Source organism: Austrofundulus limnaeus, unplaced genomic scaffold (assembly GCF_001266775.1).
Source record: "Austrofundulus limnaeus strain Quisiro unplaced genomic scaffold, Austrofundulus_limnaeus-1.0 Scaffold236, whole genome shotgun sequence".
Taxonomy (NCBI): Eukaryota; Metazoa; Chordata; class Actinopteri; order Cyprinodontiformes; family Rivulidae; genus Austrofundulus; species Austrofundulus limnaeus.
Window position 1 is genome coordinate 287,374 of NW_013952638.1, and position 9,442 is coordinate 296,815.

Sequence of the window (9,442 nt, forward strand, 5' to 3'; positions counted from 1 at the left end):
GAGTAGAGCCGCTGCGCCTCCACACTGAGGAGCCAGTTGAGGTGGTTCATCTGGTAAAGTTGCCTCCTGGACACCTCCTTAGGGAGGTTTCCTGGACATGTCCGAGTAGAAGGAGACTCCGCCCAGGACACAATAGACAGACTTTGTCTCTCGGCTGGTCTGGGAACACCTTGGAATCCTCCCAGAAAAGCTGTAAAAGGTGGCTGGGGAAGACAGGTCTGGACTAGGGTTGGACATAATCATATCGTGTGCAATTAATCGCCAGAAAAACAATCGATTTTTTTTTTGTCACTTGACGATTAATACGATTTATGCCAGCAGGCAGACTGACTGGAGATTTCAGTCCACTCGGTGCTCCTCTCCACTTCAAATATGATGAAATTTTTTTTAAAAGTTGTGTAATTTATTTATCAACAAAATTAAAAAAAAGATATATATATAGCCTGAAAAACAATTGGTTATTTTTTGGCACTTGATGATTAATACGATTTATGCCACCAGGCAGACGGACTGGAGATTTCAGTCCACTCGGTGCTCCTCTCCACTTCAAATATGATGAAATTTTTTTTTTAAGTTGTGTCATTTATTTATCTATCAACGAAATTTAAAATTTGATATATAGCCTGAAGTCTGTAATTTTGACACAATTTGGAACAGATTTGTATGAAGAGCAAATCTTTCCCACTTAATTGGTCATGTGACTAGGGCATGAGGGTGTCCAGGAACTCCAGGGGATTAATCGTCAAATTAATTGTTTTCGGCTAAATACCACAATTAATCGTAATTTTTTTGCCAATATTGCCCAACCCTAATATAAAGTCAGTGTGAAGGCAATCCTGTTGCTGTAACAGCACCAAATCGAGATGAACATAAGAAAAATCAAGACACTGTCTTGCACTCTAAGCATGGTCAAAGTGTTATTTTTTAATTAAATTTTTTTGGCACAACTGCCTTAGACAGTGTCAAGATGAAGATTCGTGATAAAAAAAAGATCAGCATAAAGCTTCTGCAACATTTTTGCACTAGAGGGTTTCTATGACCATGTCACCATCACAGCAGCAGCAAATCTCGCAAAACTGCATCAGACTGCGCATAATTTTCTTATTATTTAAAGTTTGACCAAAATGACAATAAGCATGTCTTTTAAAGTACAGTAGATGTATGATGCTTCTAAATCCTACTTTTTCACATTTAAATCATCCAGTTGCAGTCTATATAAAGTGGAACTGCAATGCTTTGGTCTGAATTCCTACTTATCTTAACTTTACCAGCCCCTCTTTCACTCCTTTTCTTAGGCGAGTCTCGCAACTCATTTTGATGCCGTCTCTTTAAATGAGACTCTTCATGTCCCACCCACCTCCAGTTCCTAGACCGGTTCAGTCCAGTTTGAGAGAGGGGGGTAACATCTATCTAGCAGCACAGAAATGTCACAACTTAATTAAAAAGTTGTCAACAAGGAAAACTTGTCCATCCAGCCTTACATGTTAGAGCCAGAGTCTGACCCAGAGTCAGAGGAGCGTTAAGACGATGAGACTGGAGTTAGTAAATCCAGACCTTATTTAGGATTTTGAATATGCCCCTTTAATAATTCTGTTGCATCTGTTACAATAAAGCTATCCTCACTGAATCTGAATCTTACTTTTAAAAAAAAAGTCTGGTATGTGATGGCTGGCAATACTAAAATAAATCAATATTTTCTTTCAAGGAATGGGTCTTTATTTTATCATCCATATAACAAAATAAATGTAGACGTGCTTCTGCTGTCACCCAGACATAGTGGGTGCAAAGTTGATAGTTAGCAATAATTACAAAGAAACTCAACTGCAAGTTTGTAAAAATAGACCGTTGAAGATACTGGCAGTACTAACCTCTTATCTGCCTCACCACTGTTCAAGCAATTGATGGTGTGTGGGTTTGACTAATTATCACCTAGTGCTGACTGACAAACCACTGACCGTTGTCTGTTTAATATATTTCTGTATGCCTTCTTATCAAGCTGAGTACAGGATGTAATTAAGTCTGTCTATATCTGGTGGTAAAACAGAAAAAAAGAGCTCCCACAACTTAATGCTAGCAACAAGTAAACAGGTCAGACTTTGCAGAGGTTCACCAACAACTTCCAGGATGTCAAGAGTTTATAAATTAACACTTGATTTTCAAGTTAAGAGACAACATGGGTTTTGTTTAATTTAAATAGGGACCAAGTTTCTAAATCTCATCAAAAACTCCAACAAACTGAATGCTGTATCTAAACAAGCTAATTTTAAAAAAGGAAACATTCACATGGATGCTTGTGCAGTCTTTCAAGTTATCAACTGGCAAAATTACCTTCCTACATGCCTTCTCGGACTCTCTAATCCAGTGGTTCTTAACCTTTTTTGAGGTACCGAACCCACCAGTTTCGTATGCGCATTCACTGAACCTTTTTTTATTGATAAATAACTTTTTTTTTTCCAAATTCAAGACATAGGTATATGTTTTTTTACTGGTGTATAAAATGAGCCGTGCATGAACATCACTTTGCTCAAAGAACAAAACCAACACAGTGCATGAACTCACAAATTACAGTATGACTTTATTCTGGCCACCCAAAAAAATATTTGCCCCCATAAAAAATATCAGCCCCCCAAAATATATATATTTTTTTACTGTTTTACTAAAAAAATTTAGGATTTTTTAAAAAGAAATTAACATTTTTAATAAGATTTTTTATTTTAAACTTAATTTGTTTTTTGTTGTTTTGAATCCACAAAATACTTTTTTGGGGCCAGCACTGATTGGCCAAGCAATCTCACGTGATCCTCTGCAGCAAGTGATGGCCAAGTGGGGCGTGTCATCACGACTTTGCACAAGTGTGTCTTTACCTCTGTGGCAGAGGCTCCGCCGAACCCCTGAGACCGGCTCATCGAACCCAGGTCAAGAACCACTGCTCTAATCACACACTGACATCTGGGAGAACACAACTATGCATATCACCTCCACCTTGCACGCCAAAAATTTAAACACAAACAGTGTGATTTGTTAAATCTCAGAGTGATGTGTTGCAGATGCTTTGAACTCCCAACACACCAAACTGAGCTTAATGATTGTAACTCTGTGTTTTCTTCAGTTGAMTAACTGTGGTTGAATTTATTAATTCTTTCCAAACACAAAGAAACAATATTCATTTACTTCAAGTGTCATGATGTTCATAAATGTTTGATTTACATGTAAGAAAATGAAACTTTTCATAAGACGTCTGAGCTACATAAAGTCAGGGGATGATCCAAATGATCCTAATCATTCCTTTACTGGACATGAGTGCCTCTGCAATCTCTCRGACACTGATTTTCAAATCCCACTTCCATAAATGTCAATGTTAACAAGAAAACATGGGCGATCACTGAAATTTCTAGGCTTTCCTCTCAAAACAGTTGAAGGATGTCTTTATTAAAATTTCATGGCACTTGCACAGTCAGCTAAAAGAAAATAAACCTTGAACATTACTGTCTTTGGAATCTGTTTATAATGTTTGTGAAAGCTTTAGACATTCTTTAAAACAGTGACGGAGCCATAACGCACGTGTGATAACTGCAAGTCATGTGAGGCCGAAGCAGTTTAATACTGTATATCATATTTTAGTCCCATTGAAATGTATGAATTAAAAGGATATTTTATTGATGTTTTAGGTTAACAGCACTAAAAACGCTTCACTTTTATGGGTTGTGAAACAGCAGCAGTGCACAAATTGTTTGTCTCCTTATAGAGTAACAATTTTTCCATGACTACTTTTCCCCAATAAATAATCCTACATAAGAAATCTGCATMGTGTAAAACGAAACAGCACCAACTACAATCACAACTCTGATGAAGCCTTATATAAGATTTCTTTAGCAGTTCTTAAGTCTCACTTTCATCTGGATTTGATGATCCTTCTAACTGTTTATTCAGGCTTTAAATCACACAAAAAAATGAGCTTAGGCTTCAAGCTTTGCTCACCTGGCACTGYAGATATTTCCATTTCACAGCAGTCTGAGCATATAACTGTTAATGGTTCAAAGGGAGGTCCAAGCATGTGGTCATAAAAGAGAAAGATCTGAGCAGATATTTTTGGAAACCTCTATTAATGACTCGATAAAGTTAAGTGTCCGCGTTTGAAGCACGAGTTTCTTTTGAGTGTGGATAAAGGATATTTTTGAAACCATTCCTTCAGTGTCTGCACAAAGTTTTTCATTCATTGTTCCATTATTTTTTCCCCACAAGAGCTGAACAGTTTGTCTTATTTAAACTCACTGTAACTTTTACATAAATCAGCTAAAAAAAGGGAGGTTAAAAAGTCTGTTCCTCATGTTTTCATTGATTTATCATCTGCACTGTCAATTCCTGTTAATCAACACCTGTTGATTCATCATGTTCAGATCAACATTGTGTCAGTAAGGGAGCACKAACGTATACAAGGCTACCTAAATGTTTTATATTTTCCTGTAAAGAGTGATTAGTGTTGACTTAKCTTGTGATGAAGCATAAATACAGCCATAATGTGCCAAACAAAACAGSAAAACTAATGAAGCTCCATGGTCAAAAAGATCACAGTGCCCCTCAAGCCCAAAGGAARGAAAAATGTTTTTTTGGACAAGTATGTTTTAAAAAGATGCCATCTGTATGTCTGCACGAGGGCCCGGCGCCACCATCTGTGTGTTGACATCACACCATCTCTGTCCTCTACTGCAAACTGCAGGCTGGACTTGGAAAGCAAGGCCAGACGAGCAGGTGGTGCCACACAGTCAGCTCCACTTTCTGAGCGAGCAGATAAGTGCTCTCCTTAAAGCTCGGGTCAATCATTTGATCACATGGTTGACGTTAACYCAGGAAACAAAACTTCTTCCCTTTAAGCAATAAATTCTGAGGATTGGATTAAAAGCATTAAAGACTTGATTCCTAAAAATGACATGTAGAGACAGCTATTCAAAAAAAGTCTCATTGTTGAAAATGTACAATTTCTCAGCAACAGTTTATTTAGTCTTAGAACTCAGTGTGATTATCAAATTATGGGAAAATAACCACAAAAAAAGGGAAAATACTGATGCCTTTATTTCAAAGGGAAACTTTATCCTTGACAAAATAACTGAACAGCACTGTTTGTAATTTGAGCTCTAATCAAAAGCTCAAACTAACAAAGKGCACACACTAAAGCGTTCAGTGTTCTTCTGAGAGTAAAATTACCAGCGTTTACCTCTGGAATGTTAACCTGAGTAAACAGGATGAAACAAAAGATTTTCCGAATACTCTAAATTTCTCCCACAACAAGCTACAATTGGCCAACTTTTCTGGTCACTGGTTTCTAATGGTAGTTGGAAAAAAAAATCAGAACTGGCTACATGTTTGAAACATTTGAAAAGACAGAAAGTAGAGTGAGCTGTGGGCAAGACTGCGCCACTGAAACTGCAACGCTGCATCCTTCTCCGAGCATTGCAGAGTGACATGCTGCCAACTGGGTATTGACGTTTTCACTATCCAGAGTCAGATGTTGGAACGGCCAGTTGTGTCTCTAAATGCGAGGAAGCTTTTTGTTTATCAAATCTGCACTTCAGCGTGAAAACATTTACAAAATAGCTGTTCGTTGCTTGGCAGTCTAAGCCGCTTGACAAGCTTATGAACAGATACAGGAATGATGTAATGTCAGCTCCTTAAAAAGTCTGGAAGAAACCAAGCAGGACTGAACTTGGCCTAACCACTGAAAACAAAGATGAAAATATATGAAACATAAAAAAATAAAACGGTTATTAAAAATTTTAATTTTTGGAGACAAAAAAAAGTAATATATTGTAATACATCGCATTTCTTACAGTATTGTGATATATTGTATAGTGACCCATGGCAAATTCTTGACAATAATCTTCCCTACCATGAACATTATTTAAATGCTCACACTTTAACCGTAACCACCTCAGTTAACTATTTGACAGCCCCCCAATTTTAACTATATGCAAATTTGAATTAAGTTGTTTGTTGTTGTTTAATCCTGCGGCCATGTGGGCGACCAGACCACATCATCACCCTCAAATTACTGAGATGCAATCCCAGTTTAGTTTTACATGTCGACCGTGTTCGTCCCGTTGTTACCTCACTTCACAAAAGGAAAAATAAGGGTGGGTTGGCTTCAATGCCACTTGTCGGTCCATTGAAAAAACAATTTATTATTATTTTTTAAAATCACACAGAGGCAGCCAGAAGGCACCCAAGTCCTGACTTGAAGTGTGGCATGAGACAATGTAAAGCGAATGTATTTTAATGGCTACGTTTGTGCTGAGAATTTTTTTAAACATGGCCAATAAATCTGTAGCAACTTAATGTTACCGGAGATTATTAAAAATGGCCAACGTAGCAACTCTGTTACTTTACACAGCAAGTATTCAGAGAACTCTAGCAACTTTTTTACCCCCTCAAATAAATGTCTACATACAAATCTGACATTACTCCTGGTGTTATTGGAGACATTTAGTTTACAGAAATATACGACTCAACATATTGAGTAACAATAAAGAAACCAAACCAAACTTTAAAAACTCAAACATAAACAAATTACCGAGTGTCACTTTAGACAACCTAAAGCTTGGATAAAAAAGAGAATAAATTGAAAAAATGAAAATGAACAAACAAGAATTGACAAAAAAAAAAACATTTCTGCACACATTTAACATGTTTTACTGCCACAATAATATTTTAATGCTCTCTCCTAGAGTAACCATTTAAACTATATGTACGGTCAAGTAAACAAATTAGGTGATGACATCATTTAGAGACATTTTACACAACTAATAGCTACATTCCTTACAGAGGAGTTGGCAACACTGGAGATTACATGTCTGAGTATCACATGTGTAAAAAAGGAATGTTGTGGCTGTGATTTTATCACAGCTACTTATCTGAATATGACTAAGGTTTACAAGGCAAACAATACAAGGTTACCYGTGTTTTTAGAGGATAAGCATGAAAAGCATGAAGGCATGTGTGTGTTTACRGTTAGTGACAAAGAGAGCTTGAGTTGACCTGATAGCTTCAGGCTAGTCAATAACTAGGAGTGTTGTTTTTTTAACTCCAGAGCACTCCTCCTCCCTCTGGAGAGCCCTGCACTTGTTTGACAGCTCACCCTGATGCATTTCGTCTGATATATGAAGCTGACAAACGCCTTACAGCGTGCCGCTGCTATTTAGGAATGTTTTTTTTACGTGGCTCATGTAAACTCCAGTTCACGTGGGGCGGGTCTAAAAACTGAGAAAAGGCATGAGACAAAAATCAAGATTGGACTCAAATTGATGTGATGCTCAGCAACACAAAAACACCTATTTTCGTACTTCATCTGCAGTTAACATTTAATCAATAACCGTATGCATCAATTATTAATGCTGGTTTGTGGGGAAAAAGTGTAAAAAAAGAGAGATGTGTCAATTACATTCCACTTTATCCACTCTTTGACTCACTTGATCTCCATCTATTCTCCTAAAATGCAAAAGCATTCAGTAAAAGTGTTTTTTTTTTCTTCCCTAAAAGCTCAACATGTTCTTGTTTGGCTGATTTTCCCCAGGACAGGATTTATATTTTATTTCCATGCAACAACACGCTCCCATCTTTTCCCCCAATAAAGTGATGCAAATCCTCGCATCTTTCCCTCAAAGTCACTCAACTGTAAGTGAAGCGACATTCATGTGGAGCTCAATGCTCAGTTTTCTGGCATGGCGTAAAATATGAGGCTCAGTGTCATGACCTGGAAACATTACTGTCAGTAGGATGGCTGCTGTCACAAATGAGATGTATCCAGATCCAAGAAGAACCTAAACTCAAACAACGAATACATTTCATTCATTCACTGTAAATGTACACATAAAAAAGGAGTGGAAACCTGTACAGAAATTCTGACCCAACATTTTTTTTCAATCCCTGGAGATGTAATTGATTATGAATCCAATATCTAGGGAAAGGCTGCCTGTCAGCTGCAGCCCTGAACAAAAACAAAAGCGTTATCTGTTTTTATTGAGGGTGTAGTCRTGGGGAATAGCTACATGGGAAAGTGTCTCTACTGCAGGCAAGAGGTACTGTACAAAAAAAAGATAATATTTTGCACAAGGAACAATTTGATATAAACAAATGTTGAGCTTATGCACTCTGGAAGTTATGAGAAGCATCTAAATAGCGTTAATTGGATGTTTTGTGGTTGGATTTATCCACTAAAGTCCTTTATAAAGAAGGCAACTCTTAAATGGATAAAACAGTGTTTTCCAAACAAAGTATTTAAAATAATAAGTGCTACAGATGAAGTTAAAACAGTAAATGAGCCRTGAACAACGCGCTCGTGCAGATTAGAAATGTTAGCTAGTGTATACAAGTATTGTCTAGGGCATTCACACATATTAGAAAAAGAAAGTAAGAAAGCAACTTGCTGACGCACTCACCTGTCTTAACTGATCCACTCCAAGTTGTCCCGACAGTCCGCGGTCAGAGTTGAGGCTTTTTCTCGCCGGTAGACGCGGGTTTAGCCCGAGTGAAGGGGTGGAGAGTGAAGCGACCGGCGACCGCTGTCTGAGCTGAAGTTTCACAGCGAAAACGAAGAAGAAAACAGCCGACTGGACGYCCAGAGTCAGCGGGTTTAGTCCGAGCCGAAAGGACGCTCGTCTCTTGAGCTTGTCGTCTGTGTGAGAACTTGAATCTGTGTGGAGCAGASTGGGTGTCGGATCTTTTTATCTTCAGTCCTCCTGAACACCGAGGCAGCAGCGTCACTTTACTCTCGCGCGCTGCGTTCAGGTCACAGGAGGAATAACCATTGATCGGAGAATGTACCGTTCTCATTAAAATATTTAGTGCCTTGAACAAATAAAAGTAACTTGCTTTTGTATGCGTTTGCAAGTACCCAAAAATGATTTCCGACATTAACACACTAACCGGTTAAGATGACATTGTACACCCATGTGGGCGGCACTCTTTGTTGACATGAAGTAGAAAAATCCAACAGACTTGAACGCAACACAAAGTGAAATTTCCCAACCTCTTATCTGTTGTTTTTACAACATTCGGTGCATTTTCTCTGTGAATATAGAACAATGCTATGACATGTTAAAGTTTAAAACTGAGTGGTTAGTTAAGACAAACAGAACAAAAAAAATTAAACTTTAGCTGAACGATTAAAACTAAAATGTGCAAAAAACCATAGCTAAAAACTCAAATTGGACAAACTTAAAATGAAGATTTGAACTTAATCTGCATGTGAATTTAGGTTACATACAGAGTTTCACATAAAGTTTTAAAGTGTAGAACTCCACATTCCAGTTTAGAGTAGGGAAATCTCCTCAGATGGAAGCCAAAACATCTAGCACCCTGTCACCAGCGTTTTAGACTATTTATAACCAGTGAAAAGTTTTGCTTTGACTAAATTATTGTCATATATTTAATCTAATATTTAGCATTACAG

General features: G+C 37.6%; 1 protein-coding gene across 1 annotated transcript in view; it reads right to left on the bottom strand.

The window, feature by feature from the left end:
- The window catches only part of gdpd5b (glycerophosphodiester phosphodiesterase domain containing 5b), a gene marked incomplete at its 5' end in the record, with an annotated part of 63,323 nt that extends 54,858 nt beyond the window's left edge, over positions 1 to 8,465 (bottom strand). Inside the window, 1 exon segment of the mRNA XM_014019931.1 lies at positions 8,430 to 8,465.
- Positions 8,466 to 9,442: the final 977 nt, after the last annotated feature.